Consider the following 15,266-nt stretch of genomic DNA (forward strand, 5'->3'; position numbering starts at 1 on the left):
TAAAATTTCCAGCCATTCTTGAGAGAAGGTAATAAGCTAAATGTTTAAGCGAAATGAATATATCCCCCCTTACCATATAAAAACACACACATGCCTTAAAACAGGAAGAAAGAAATACAATCAGAAGTATGAATGTATTTATCACAGTGAAAATGAATTAAGAAAAAATCTCAAAAACTGATTTATGAACCTTAGAAAGACCCCGCTGTTCAAAAGACTACTGGAATTAACCTTTTACCCACATTAGAAATTCTTTTTTTTTTCACATTAGAAATTCTTCAACATCTTGTGTCAGAAGAAAAATACCAAGTTTTGTTGTGTCATTAATATTTTAGCGAGAATACATTTTTCCAAATCTTTTCCTAAGAGCAAATTATTTTCTAAGGTTATTACAAAAGTAATACAAATTTAGTGCAAAAAAATCAGATAATATAAAATGTGTAAAACTAATGAAAACCCTCCCACTAAATATTCCTTCCTCAAATCATTCCTTAAAGATAACAATAACAGCAAGTTTTGATTTATTAATGCATGGCATAATAAGCATTTTATATACCTTATCCTATTTAATTATAATGCAGACCTCAACTTACACACGTCATATTTAATATCACTTCTCTATATAAATACATTATACATCTTTTTTAAAAAAGCTTTATTTATTTATTCGTGATAGACATAGAGAGAGAGAGAGGCAGAGACACAGGAGGAGGGAGAAGCAGGCTCCATGCCAGAAGCCTGACCTGGGACTTGATCCCGGGACTCCAGGATAGCGCCCTGGGCCAAAGGCAGGCGCTAAACCGCTGAGTCATCCAGGGATCCCCTACATCATACATCTTTAAATACACACATATGGGATCACATTGTACTGTTTGCCACCTGATTTTTTGCCACTTAATAACATATCTTAGAAATTTTTCTATTTTAGTGTATATGAAGTTGTCTCATTTCCCTCTCACTGGTTACCCATCATTACATTGTACAGACAGGATTTAACCAATAACCTATATTGATAAAATTTATGTTTCCAAGTGTTTTTTAAGCATTAGCAATAAACTTCCTTGTAAATAGATCTTTGGCCATCCCTTAAATATATTTGTCAGGTATACTAGTAGAGATGGAAGAGCTGAGTCAAAGGGAAACCTTATTAAAAATAGATAGATATGGAAACATGGAGAATTCCTTGTACTCCAGCCACACAATGAGCAGAGTAAATTATGCAATTGTATGTGTGGATAAAGGGAATGATTCTCAAAAGGTTGTTCTATTGCTCTTAGTGCACTTGGACATGTATGGATAGTTGAAATTCTGACTATTTTGTGAAAAGATTAGTGATTCTTCAGTACCTTGAGATGCCCACAGTTTTATATTGGCACTATTCTTGCCTTTTAATGATATAATACAGTTTTATCTGTATCAATTTTGTTAGCTGTTGGTTGTCTAGTCCTACATTTACATTAAGAGTACTGCGGCTTAAAAAGTACCCTATAATTAGTCTTTAGACATATATATCTTTGGTTCAAATATTTGTTTGCATGCTTCATAGTTTTCACTAAATTCCTTTACCCTGAGCTGCACTAGGCTCTTTTCACCCAGAGTTCCCTCACCTTGTTCTGCCTGGGTCAGCTGTAGCTCAAAGTACTCTTCAAGAATACCTGTTAATTCTAGGATTCTGGTCTCCAGTATGAGCTGCCATTGTGGTATGGAAGATTGTAAGTCAAATACCCCAAACCATAAAGATTGCATAAATTTTATATTTATCTTGGGAATTTTCCCAAAGCATGTTTTACATATGTGGGATAGAACTTACAAAATTTAGGGTCCACTTCTGGGTTCTCTGTTCTGTTCCATTGATCTATGGACCCTGAACTTTATGGTCAACTAATATACGATAAAGGAGGAAAGACGATCCACTGGAAGAAAGACACTCTCTTCAATAAATGGTGCTGGGAAAATTGGACATCCACATGCAGAAGAATGAAACGAGACCACTCTCTTGCACCATACACAAAGATAAACTCAAAATAGATGAAAGATCTAAATGTGAGACAAGATTCCATCAAAATCCCAGAGGAGAACTCAGGCAACACCCTTTTTGAACTTGGCCACAGTAACCGGAGAAGGACAAACAGTGTATGTTCTCATTCATTTGGGGAATATGAATAATAGTGAAAGGGAATATAAGGGAAGGGAGAAGAAATGTGTGAGAAATATCAGAAAGGGAGACAGAACATAAAGACTTCTAACTCTGGGAAATGAACTAGGGGTGGTGGAGGGGGAGGAGGGCGAGGGGTGGGGGTGAATGGGTGACGGGCACTGAGGGGTACACTTGACTGAATGAGCACTGGGTGTTATTCTGTATGTTGGTAAATTGAACACCAATAAAAATTAATTTATAAAATAAAAAAAAAAGAACTTACAAAATTTAAAAAAACACTACATTTTACTGGCTAAGTTGGAAAAAAGACCAGTAACTATTTTCCAAGTCTTCTTACTGTCTCTGCTTCACAGTCACTCAGGTGATAGAAAAAGCAGTGAAAAGTGCTTATGTTGATTAGTGTAATTCAGAAAAAGTCAAGCTTCCTATGTTTCTGTATCTACCCTTTTATGGATCTACAGAGCTAATTTAAAAAAATAGAGTCCCAGCATGAAAAGCATAAATAATAATGCAAGCCCTGATAAATTCTAGTAGCCAATGAAAATGTCCATTATCTTAACTGCCCATTTATCTCCATACCTCTGTATTTTTAAACCTCTGGTTAAAAAAAATGACTAAAAATAGTTTATCTGAAGAGTGGCATAGTCTTAATAATTAAGTGGTTACTGCATCTTGGTTTGAGTTTTAATTAAAATAATAAAATTCAAGAAAACAAAGATAAAGGAAAATAGAAAATGTAAACAGTTTTTAAAATCCTTACATATAATTTACAATACACAATATGAAATTTCTATAGAAAATGGTAATATTTCAATACATTTGTTGTCACTAGAATGTGTTTAAGGACACAATAACTTATTGGTGGTAGTTCTTGTTGGTTTTATTTGCTAACATTTAGTGCCAGCTATAACAGTATCTACTGAATAAAGTATTTGTGAGGGTCCAATGATTTAAAAATGTACTGTACTTAGATCAGTGTCTGGCACACAGTAAAGACTACAGCAGTATCTGCCATTATTATTATTATTATTATTATTATTATTATTTTATTATCATCATCATCTCACTGAATTTTTACAATTCCTAAGAAGCAGGTATTTTTATAGCTCCCATTCATAGACTAAAAAAAAAAAAAAAAGCCAAAACAAAACAAGAGTAGTTAAGTAAATTGTTTGAGGTTATTTAGCAATTAAGTTGTGGAGCTAGACTTAAATCCTTGTGTGTCTGATTCCACAGATCATATACTTTAACTATTTGTGTATAAAGCCTCTTGCTTAAAAATTATTACACTAATGATAAATATTCCTAAACTTGTATTTTGTGTATAGCCTATTCTGGGGCTTTGAAATTCCATACTTAACAATATGCTACTAAAACATTTTCAAATGACTAATATCATCATTATAGTCAATAAACCTTTGAAAGACTTTCATATAATATACTATTTGTAGCACCTGATAGCATGTAGCACCATATGAAACTGCACTAATTAAACTCCCATGAAAACATCTGTTTCTTAAGTAATGTACAATTATAATAAAGAATTATAAATTAGATGAATATAGTTCAAAAAAAGAGCAATACAACCTCAACTTTGGTCATTAAGATAAGAGTAAGATCATCAAAATGCTTTAAAAATAAGAACTCTCGGGATCTCTGGGTGGTTCAGTGGTTTACCGCCACCTTCAGCCCAGGGCGTGATCCTGGAGTTCTGGGATCGAATCCCACATCAGGCTCCCGGCATGGAGCCTGCTTCTCCCTTTGCCTGTGTCTCTGCCTCTCTCTCTCTCTCTTTCTCTCTCTCTGTGTCTCTCATAATAAATAAATATTTTTTTTTAAAAGAACTCTGCCAAGTACTGTTTACCAAAGGTCTGAATAGCAGGTTAGGCCTCACAGGGGAAGAGAAAGGGAGGGGACATATTTAACCCACAGGACTCTGATTCTTATCAGGTGATAACTGTGGCATGTGCTGATGAAAGCCACAGGCAAAGGCCACATGTCAACATATTTTCAGGCAGAAGGTTTTTTTCTTTTTCCTAGAGAGAGAAGTTCTGCTTACATCATGCCATTAATACATGCTTAGCGATGTCACACTCATTTCTATCAAACACACTCTTCAACAAGGTAGAAAAGAAAGATAAAATCTCAGTTAGGAAAAGGGACTGATCCTTAAAAAATAACACACTACTGTACTTCTAACAAATTTATCCATATCCATTAGACTAATCCAGTGTCATAAATTAAGAAATACCCAGAAAAACATACATTTTGAGTCATGTTCTCAAGAGTAATGGATTATAGCTCAATTAAGTAACAACGTTAGCTCTATGCTGAGAATATAATTTAGGATGAATTATGAAATATGAAGATAAAGGTGGAGACACTGAACAAGTATTTCCACTATTCACTGACATCAGTTGGGACAAAACCATAATACCACTACTTAATATGCTTTTCTTACCCTGAAGAGAGTCCCTGGCACACTGCCTTCCACATAGTAGGTACAGAATTATTTGTTAATTGAGTGTGGGGCCACATTTATTTTTCCTGAATGAAGAGGGAAATCAATATACTTAAGTGTTACTGATGATTCAGGATACTGCAGTGATAACCAAAGAATTGGTAAATCAGTACACAAAATGAAAAAGAGAGGTCATCTGACAATCCTAAGAGTGAGAGAAACCTTTATAAATAATGTTACCCCGGGACAAAGGAGCTTGTGTGTCCATGAATACTGTATCTAGCCATACTGTAAATATTTGTTAATCTGGCTCTTGACATAACTTATAGATAACATTAATGTATATGTATTTTACTGTATAATAAATGTCATGACATAATATGCATATTTAATGTAATATGTAATATTACATGCAATATATATATTATGTAGTTACAACTTAAGTCTTTTAAAATAGGTATCAATGATTTTAGAATGTTCTAAGCACAATGAACATATTAGGTTTATTTATTTATTTGAGAGAGAGAGAGAGAAAGAGCACATGTGCACATAGAGGGGTGGTGAGGGGCAGAGGGAGTACACTCCCTGCTGAGCGTGAGGGTGAGCATGCAGAGTCTGACATGGGACTCAATCTCACGACTCATGAGATGATGACCTAAGCCAAAATCATGAGTAGGTAGCTTAACTGACTGAACCACCCAGGAAACCCTGAACATGTCAGGTTTAAATAAATGCTAATGGTTCAGCAAATTTGGGTCAAGTTTTTAAATCTCTTTCTAGGTAAAGTTCTTTTTAATTTAGGGTGCCTATTAAATTGAACCATAGACTGTTTTTACATTTTAAAAATAATTTAAAAAATCTAGCTCCAATAAATGTCAGTGATTCTGACATTTACCCCTGCAAAGGTTTTCAGTATCTTCAGAAACAAGCCATTCATAAAATGAGAACTAATAGGCAAAGACAGGAGAGACAGTTGCCATCATGCACAGAATCTTAGTTCTTATTTTCCCCCTTTCCCATTATACAATCATTACTTAAGTATTCCTGGGATTTGTCTCTGATTGTTCTCTCCGTTTTTATTCTGGCCTCTTTCTCATTCTCCACAGGTCCTCTGTCTATGTACCCCAACAAGAGTCATCCCAAATTACCTTCTCCTTTCCCTGATTGATCAAAGCTCCCACTCTTCTGAGAGCTAATTTCAGCTCACTAAGAAATAGATGAAACAGTTAAATAGCAAAGTTCTCTAGCAGATTAAACCAAAATCAGTCCCAGGGACAGGTGGTTCTTTTGTATGTGTGAGGAAAAGTATCTAGACTAAAATAATTCATATGAAATTATCAATAACTAATATTTCCTTCATAGGTAAAATATGCATTTATAAAAAGGATGCTTTTTAATTTATAGGACTTGTTACTTGTAGAATACAAACAGGATGACAAAATTCAAGTGAAGTGTGAAGACTGAATTAAAAATACACAGAAATTGTAGAGAAGCCATATAATCGATAAATCAATCCAAAGCCAGATCTTTGAGGAATCAATAAAATAGATAAATCACTAGTCCACTTAGCCCTGAAAAAAACTGAGAGCCACAAAGATTCAATATTAATGCAGAGAAATAATTATAACTATAAAGGAATTTAAGAGACTTACTTTATAAATATTTTGTACAAATCTAAGCAAATAAATTTAAAAACATGGATAAAATAACTCTCTAGGAAAATATTAATAATTACAACTACATTTATTATTTTATAGAATTTATAAAATTATACAAGAGATGGTAAAGGTAGACCAGACCACAGAATAAATTTAGGAAGACATCGAAGAGTTAACTACCCCAAAAACTGCCAGAGGTTTTCCCAAGTGAATTTCTTCAGATCTTCAAAGTCCTGGTAATTCTGTTGCTTTTAGAGTCTAAATTCTTTCTATGAAGCCAGCTTTGTAACAGTCAACTAAAATCTGAGAGAGAACATACTTGTATGCATGTGCATGCACATGACACATACAACCATAAACTCAGTCTGACTGATGTAAAAATGCTAAAAAAAACTATTAAATCCAGTGGTACATTAGAAGTTAAATATATCAAGCATTATTCAACATTAGGAAATATTTAAGGTAAGCTCACTATCTTAACACACTAAAGAAGAAACAGTATGACCACGAGAGGCATTTGGTAAAATTCACTCTTCCTTGTTGATACTTTCTCACAAAAATAAAGGTGGAGTCAGTAGTATGATAAATAATTATGTATCAGTCATTTATAAGATAAAGATGATTAACTGTCATCATTACTTACAACAGTTTAAAAGAAGTTATTTTTTTTTACAAAGAACAAAAGGAAAAAAGCACAAATAGTAGAAAAGAAAGCAAAAATTATTATTTTCAAGGAATATGTTGATGTTCCTGGAAAAATCAAGAAAAAGGACTGTAAAAAGCTACCAGCAATTAGAGAATTTGGTAAATGACTAATTACAAATTTAACAGAAAAAGAATCAATAGCTTTCCACTAAACCAATAATAACCTTAAAAACATAAAAGAAAAAAAACTATCAATCTCTCAATTTCTATCAACTCTATCAAAAGATAACCCATGAGGCAAAAAACAAAACAAAACAAAACAAAAAACAAAAAACAAAAAAACAAGGACCTATATAAAGAAAATTTTAGCATTCTATTGAGGGTAATAAAAATTCAAAGGGATACATGCACCTTGATATTTACAGCAGTTTTACCTACAACAGTCAAATTATGGAGCAGCTCAAGTATCCGATGACTGATGAATGGATAAGACAATGTGTATATGTGTGTATATTCCACATAACGGAATATTACTTGGTCATAAAAAAGAATGAAATCTTGCCAATGGCAATGATGTGGATGGAGCTAGAGTATTAGGCTAACATAAACTAGTCAGAGAAAGATAAATACTGTATGATTTCACTCATGTGGAACTTAAGAAACAACAAACAAGCAAAGGGGAAAAAATAAGGACACACCAAGAAACAGTTCTTACTGGTAGAGAACAATGCGACGGTTCCCAGAAAGGAGAGGGTAGGGGGATGGGTGAAATAGATGATAGGGATTAAGGAGTGCACTTGCTGCGATGAGCACTGGGTGACGTATGTAAGCGCTGAATCACCATATTGTACACTTGAAACTAGTATTATACTGAATGTTAACTAGCTGGAATTTAAATAGAACTTAAAAAAAGATTGGAATAAATGAAGACATGTCTTGTATTTGGGTAGAATGGTTTCATATTATAAAGATGTCAATTCTGGGGATCCCTGGGTGGCTCAGCGGTTTAGCCCTTGCCTTTGGCCCAGGGCGTGGTCCTGGATTCCCGGGATCAAGTCCTGCGTCAGGTTCCTGGCATGGAGCCTGTGTCTCCCTTCTCCTGTGTCTCTGCCTCTCTCTCTCTCCCTCTATGTCTATCATGAATAAATAAATAAAATCTTAAAAAAATAAGGATGTCAATTCTATCTAAAACAATCTATAAATTCAATGCAATACTGATCCAAATATTAACATGATATTTTGGATTCTAAATCTAAGTGATTTAGGCCAAGTGATTCTAACATTTACAAGGAGATGTAGGAATACAATCTCTACAATAAGCCTGCCTTATTCAAAACACAGCTTCACTAGTGATTATCTATGTCACCTTGGGCAGGTTTCTTAATCTTCTTATGCCTCAGTTTCCTTATTTCTAAGGTGGTGATAATAATAGTATGTCCCTAACAGGGTTGTCACAGAGATAAAAATAGCTATATATGCAAGACTTAATATAGTACTGCATGTAAGTGCCCAATACCTATTGCTAGTATTATTATTTTCTAGCAAAATAAACACAAAAATATTCCAGAAAATTCAGAGAAATGATAGTAATTGTGGTGGTAGGAGAACAAGGATTTAGCTATACCAGACAGAAAATGAATCTTGAAGCTACAGAAATGGAAAACAGATTTGTACTAATACAGGGATAGGCAGAAAATTAATAGACTTAAATAGAACCCAGAAATCGACTTATGGTTGTCTTGCTAATCAGATTCCACCTCACAAATTTAACCAAAATAGAATCTACATGAATTGAAGATTTTCATTAAAGAAAAAGGAATTAGAAAAGTAATAGAAGAAAATATAGGCAAATCCATTAACAGTCTTGGAATAAGTAGGGCTGGACTGTTATAAGCATGATACAAAATCCATGCTTGTACACGGAAAATATTTCAAATCAAAAGACAAACAACAAACTGTGGAAAATATTTGCAATACAGGTTACCAAAAATGGATTTTTATTATACAAAGAATTCCTTAATATCTATGGGAAAAAAATGAATCACTCAGTAAGAATATGCAAAGAAAATTCATACAAATATGAATGGTCAATAACAAATATGAAATGGTCAATAAACATGTAATAAGATGTTCAGCCTCACTAATTAAAGAAATACCTACTTTAATCCTATATCGTTTTAGTCACTCCTCACAAATACTCTTTAATTCTCCTGTCTCTCTCTCATTTAAAAACCATATTCTGGGGATGTCTATGTGGCTCAGTGGTTGAGCATCTGCCTTTGGCTCAGGGTGTGATCCCAGGGTCCTGGGATCAAATCCCATGTCGGGCTCCCCTCGAGGAGCCTGCTTCTCCCTCTGCCTATGTCTCTTTCTCTCTCTGTGTCTCCCATGAATAAATAAAATCTTTAAAAACCATATTCTAATTTTTTAAAGATTTCATTTATGAGAGAGAGAGAGAGAGAGAGAGAGAGGCAGGCTCCATGGAGGGAGCCCGATGTGGGACTCGATCCCGGGACTTCAGGATCACACCCTGGGCCAAAGGCAGGCGCCAAACCGCTGAGCCACTCAGGGATGCCCGAAAAACCATATTCTAGTTAAATCCCTATTTTGATTAAATCTTACTTTTCCAAATTCTATGCCTCAGGCCCTTTTACTGCAAAACTTCTTGAAAAAGTTACCTATATTTGTATCTCCAATTTGTTTCTTCCTATTCTCTCTTAAACCCATACCCATTCGGGTCACAAAACTGTTCTTGTCATGATTGTGAAGGACCTTTACATTGTTCAAGGCAATGACCATGATTAATCCACATCTTATCCGACCTACTAGCAGCATTTGAAATAAAATCTCTACTTTTCAAACCAATCTCTTCTCTTGACTCCTGTAATTTCTCTAACTCACTGACTGCTGCCTTTACATTTCTTTCCTCCACCTCCTGGACCTCAATCTGTCTCATGGCTTTAAAATACTGTTTTATGACTCCCTGCTTTATATCCCAGCCCCAACTTCTCTGCACTCCAGACTTGTAAACCCAATTGCCTACTTGGATGTCTAGGCAAATATGCCATATCTAAAATGTAGTCTTGATCATCTCAGTTTTCTCTATTTCAGTCAGTGGCACTACTACTCTTCTTAGCTGGTCAGGCTAAAATGTTTGGTGTCCGTTTTGACTCCCCTTCTCCCCCCCATAACCCACATCTAATCTAGAGAGAAGTGCCTTAAAATTTATTTGACATCTGACCCCTTACCAATAACTCCCCACCACCATCTCTCACCTAGAGTGCCAAGATTGGCTGCCATGAGGTCTCCTTGCCTTCACTTTTGCCTTCCTATAGAGCATTATCAACACAGCAGCCAATACAATCCTTCTAGGGCATTAGAGAAATTCTATTATTCCTCTGCTCATACCATGTAATGGCATCTCACCTCACTGTGATCCAAAGGCTTTTCATGAACTGGCTCCCACTCATCCACTATCTCTCATCTTCTACTTTAAACTTGCTCACTCCATTCCACATACACTGGCCTCTTGCCTCAAAGCTTTTGTACTTCTTGTTGCCCTCCCTGGAATGTTTTTTGAGCATGGCTCAATTTTACCTGCTTAGTGAGGACTCCATTTAAATTCATAGACCTTCAACTAAGAGCACATCTCACTCTCCTGTGATTTATTTCTTCTTAAAATACTTATCACTAAATGGCATAATATTTTATTATTTTTTATTATCTCCTTTCACTAGAATACAAATTCCATGTAGCCAGGATTATTTTGTTTTGTTTACTGCTGTGCCCCCTGCATGTGTAACACTGACTATAAGTATTAACTGCTCAATAAATGTTTAATAAATTAGCAAAAAAATAAATCTCAATAACACAGTGTACATATATGTTAAGGAAATGAGTACATATTTACATTGCTGTTGGGTTAATTGTTGTTTATCAAAACACATTTTTTTAAACTAATTTTTATCAAAATTTAAAAGGTTTACCCGTTGATCCAGAAATTTCTTGGAATTTACTCTAAAATTAACTTATACACATATGCAAATACAGATATGTTTATCTGCAAACTTGTTTTTAACTACAAAAAGCCTAAATAATCACCCAAGATATATCCCTTTGTATGGAAAGAGAGGGGTCCTCCAAAATAGTTTGATTTCATTTTGCAGAAAATGAAGACATAGTAGTATGTGTACATGTACCTGAAAAATGAATAAGATCTAGAAGAACATACAAATGAAATATGGTAAAGAAAGAGTTGACTTGTCTTTTCCATTTTATGCTTTCTATATTCTTTAATTAAATACATATATTTCTTCAAAAAATTTTAAAGATTTATTTTAAATGTGCAAGGAAAAAGCCTGAAATAATATTCAGCATACTGTACCAATGGTGAACTTTAGAAAACTGACCTGGAATTAGGGGAAGTATTTTGATATTTTTGTTATTTGAATTTTGAGAACAGTAGGTAGGAGGTGTAATTAGAAACAGCAATCAAAATACTAAAATGAAATTTCAAAAATAAAGGTTAAAATGAAAAAAAATGTTATCTTATAAACATATATTCTGTGGATTTTGAAATAAAACAATTTATTTTAAGTTCTTATTTGGAAACAATCTTTATTTGTCAGGTGTGAAAGCCAGTGATCTGTTTTAGAGTATGAATAAAACTCACCTTTTCTATTCATAACTACATAAAATGTGAAGTTATTGTAAAATGAAAAAGCAAGGTAGCACTTGCAAACGAAGTAAGTGAAGACCAAGACAAGTGAATCCTGCCCCTCCTCACTAGTGCTGAGGGCAGGTGTGCACACTCTGCAGACATCCCAAAGAATGCTGTTGTGGAGAGCATATACTTCCCTTTGCCAGAGGCAACTACTACTCCCCAAATACAGGTTAGAGCCACATACACATACACACACACACACACACACACTTACATGTTTAATAGTTTCTACTATAGGAGTTGGCTTGATTCTAGTTTTTAATTTACAAATAAGTCTTTTTTTAAAGAATTTATTTATTTATTTATTTATTTATTTATTTATTTATTTATTTATTTATTTATTTATGAGAGAGACTGAGAGAGAGAGAGAGAGACAGAGACACAGGCAGAGGGAGAAGCAGGCTCCATGCAGGGAGTCCGAAATGGGACTCCATCCCGGGACTCCAGGATCACACCCCGGGCTGAAGGCGGCGCTAAACCCCTGAGTCACCGGGGCTGCCCTACAAATGAGTCTTAAAAAATATTTTGTCATTTACCAATCTCAGAAGGCATTTTTCCCCTAACTGGTTTTGAGACTCACTGATTCATAGCTGAACTGGTTATGAAAAATAAGATGAAGGAAGAGGATAATTTTATTTGAATTCCTTTCATTTGGGTTTCTCAGATTCCTTTAAACTAGTAATATAGTGTGTATAATTTAAAACCTTTGGACATGTGCTAGATACTAGTGCTCACAATGGGAAAGGAAACCATAAGAGAAAAGAAACAGGTCAAAAACCACATGGATGCAGTCTGAGGACCAATCCTCCCTTGTTTCCGAGGGAGTGGCAGTAAACAATAATCCAAGTAAGGCTTCATGGTACCCATCCAGGGTACCTCCTCTTGGGAAAGCTTTCCTGAGGGCCAAATTTTAATGCAGGTGTGCTAATTCTCTGAGTCTAAAGTCCCTCTCACTCCTCTATTGGCTAGACATGGAAGATTGAGGATCATGGTAATAAAAATTGATTGGAAGTTATTTCTTAATGAACCATTAAAAACAATCAGAGTTTAGTTTTACTGAGACCTCCTAAATATCACAACATGTTACAAGCTTGTGAATTATCACATTAGAAGGAATAATTTAGTTCCTCTGACTTAAGTGCTCCAGAAAGTAGAAAGACATAGACTACTTATAGTCTCTGCTTCTGAGATACAGGCACTATTTATAAAATATGAGTAATGTACATTAAATATTATAGGTGAAATGTGACAATAAATAATTCAGTGCTAAATTAAGAACAAACACTAAAGGATTCCCTATCCCACTGTATCTAATCTTTTCTTTTACGCTCTGTTGATGTTCCAAAGAAATAAAATTTTACTTTTTTATTTGAAATACATTGTTGGAAAGTTAAATGGATTTGAATTATATAGTATCAAAGACTTCCTGGTGTTTTCTCTTACCTGATTTATCGGAAAAACAGTTAAAATGGTAACCATCTGTGAATACAACCTATACAGAAAATAAATATCCAATAAACAAGAAACCACATGAACTCACCCACACTCACATTTTCATATAAATTTTATCTTAGAGAGTAAATGGACTTAGCGGTGAAAGAAGTGGACACCTTGGAAAAATACAGACAAATGGAAACTTTAATTCCATATGTAGAAACAAATATTTTTTAAGTATTTCAAAGAAATTATGTTTTCTCTGGCAGAAAGAAAAGTTAAACCAATGAATGCTGATGTAGTTTTGCATGCTGCTCCGACTCTGCTCCATGAAGTACCTAAAGTATTCACTGCTTTGTAATACACTGAATTGCTTAATCCTATTATTAAAGAGACACATGAAGAATTACTATCCTCATTTTATAGGTAAAGAAACTGAGCCTTAGAGATATCATTTGCCAAAGGGAGACCAGTTAGTACTGGAGCCAGGATTTCAACCCAGGCCATTTGGCTCTAGAGATTTTGCTCTGAACCTACTTATATTGCTTCTCTGAAGCAAGCAGATTATAGTCAACAAACGAGCAAAAAATCCTCAAAAATGAAACAGAAAAAAGGTTACAATGAATTATTAAACACTTCATTGACAAGAACTTAATCAAGTTCTTTCTTAGAATCTAAGAAAATAAAATTTTAAATATCCTTACTATTCGTTTTTGCATCAGAATGACAATGGTAGATACGTAAAACCATAAAACCTTAGTTCAGAAACTGTTTTATTCCCTTGATTTAAAATTCTGAGAACTCTCCACTGCATATACTATGAATTCCAAACTCCTATGCATAGCAAATAAGGGTCTCTAGACTGTGAACATTAGAGCCTCAATTACCTATACTTCCTACCATTGCCCAATATATTCTATTCCCTAGACGTTGCTGTACTTTCATACTTCCCCTTTGCCCTTTTTCCTCTACTGCCAAATTCCTACTCATCTTTCAAAATTCATATCCAACTCATCAACAGATCCTGTTGGTTGCATCCCTCCATCTCTGCTGCTGCTACTCTATTTCAAATTGTCACGTCGCCTTCCTGGGTCCCTGTCTCCATTTACCACATAGCAACCAGGGTAACTTTTACAAACCATAAAGTAGAATGTCACTCTACTTCTTGAAAACTTTTAATGGTTTTCCAGTGTTCTATCATGGCCTGCAAGGGCTCACATGCTTGGGTCCTCACCCTACTCTTCCACATCCTCACTGAATACTCTTTTCTTTCTTTGCAGGTGACAAGCCCTTGCACTTGCCTTTCCCTCTGCCTAGAATGCTATTCCTAGTTCTTTGCAGGCCTGGTTCTTTATTTCCCCCATATCTCTACTCCAATGTCCTGGCTTCAACAAACCCTTCTGTAACCACCTAATCAAATATGTTCCATCCTTTATTCCTCACATCTTGTTTATTTCCTTCGAAGCATCGAATCTGTAATTATCTTAGTTACCTGCTTATTTTCCTTTTCTCTACATTAGTTTTCATTGCTGCTGTAACAACTTATTACAAAACTTAAGAGGCTTAAAATAACACGCACTTGTTATTTTATAGTTTTTGAGGTCAAGAAGCCCAAGATGGATCTCACTAGGCTAAAATCAAGATGTTGTAGAGCAGTTCTAGGAGAGCCTGTTTTCCTGCTTCTTCCAGTTTCTAGAGGCTGAATGCATTCCTTGGCATGTGACCCCCTTCTGTCTTCAAAGCCAGCAGGGGCCAGTTGAGACTTTTCTCATATCACATTAGTCTGACATTGAACCTTCTGTCTCCTGCTTGTACTTTTAAGGACTCTTATACTGGGCCTAAATAGATAACACAAAATAATCTCCCTACTTTAAGGTTAGCTGGTTATCAACCTTAATTTCTTCTGCTACTTGAATTTCCCTTTGCTATGTAATATAACATATTCACAGGTTATGGGGATTAGTATACAGGACTTCTTTGGGAAGACATTATTCTACCTACCACACTTCTTCACTAAAACGTATGCTCCATGAGGGCAAGGACATTGTCTTGTTCAGTCCAGTAGCCTAAGTTCCAAATATCAAAGGCACTTAGGGTATTTGTTAAGTTAATGAACAAATTAAACCACTATTGCTTTGTTGATGCTCTTGACTTTTTCTGACTCTTGTCCTAAACTTTGTGCTCCTA

At 34.9% G+C, this 15,266-nt stretch overlaps 1 protein-coding gene across 3 annotated transcripts in view; it reads right to left on the minus strand.

The window, feature by feature from the left end:
* The window catches only part of ZEB1 (zinc finger E-box binding homeobox 1), a 181,430-nt gene that overhangs the window by 58,938 nt on the left and 107,226 nt on the right, over positions 1 to 15,266 (minus strand). The gene's annotated exons all lie outside the window — the stretch shown is intronic.

Source organism: Nyctereutes procyonoides, unplaced genomic scaffold (assembly GCF_905146905.1).
Source record: "Nyctereutes procyonoides isolate TBG_1078 unplaced genomic scaffold, NYPRO_anot_genome, whole genome shotgun sequence".
NCBI lineage: Eukaryota > Metazoa > Chordata > Mammalia > Carnivora > Canidae > Nyctereutes > Nyctereutes procyonoides.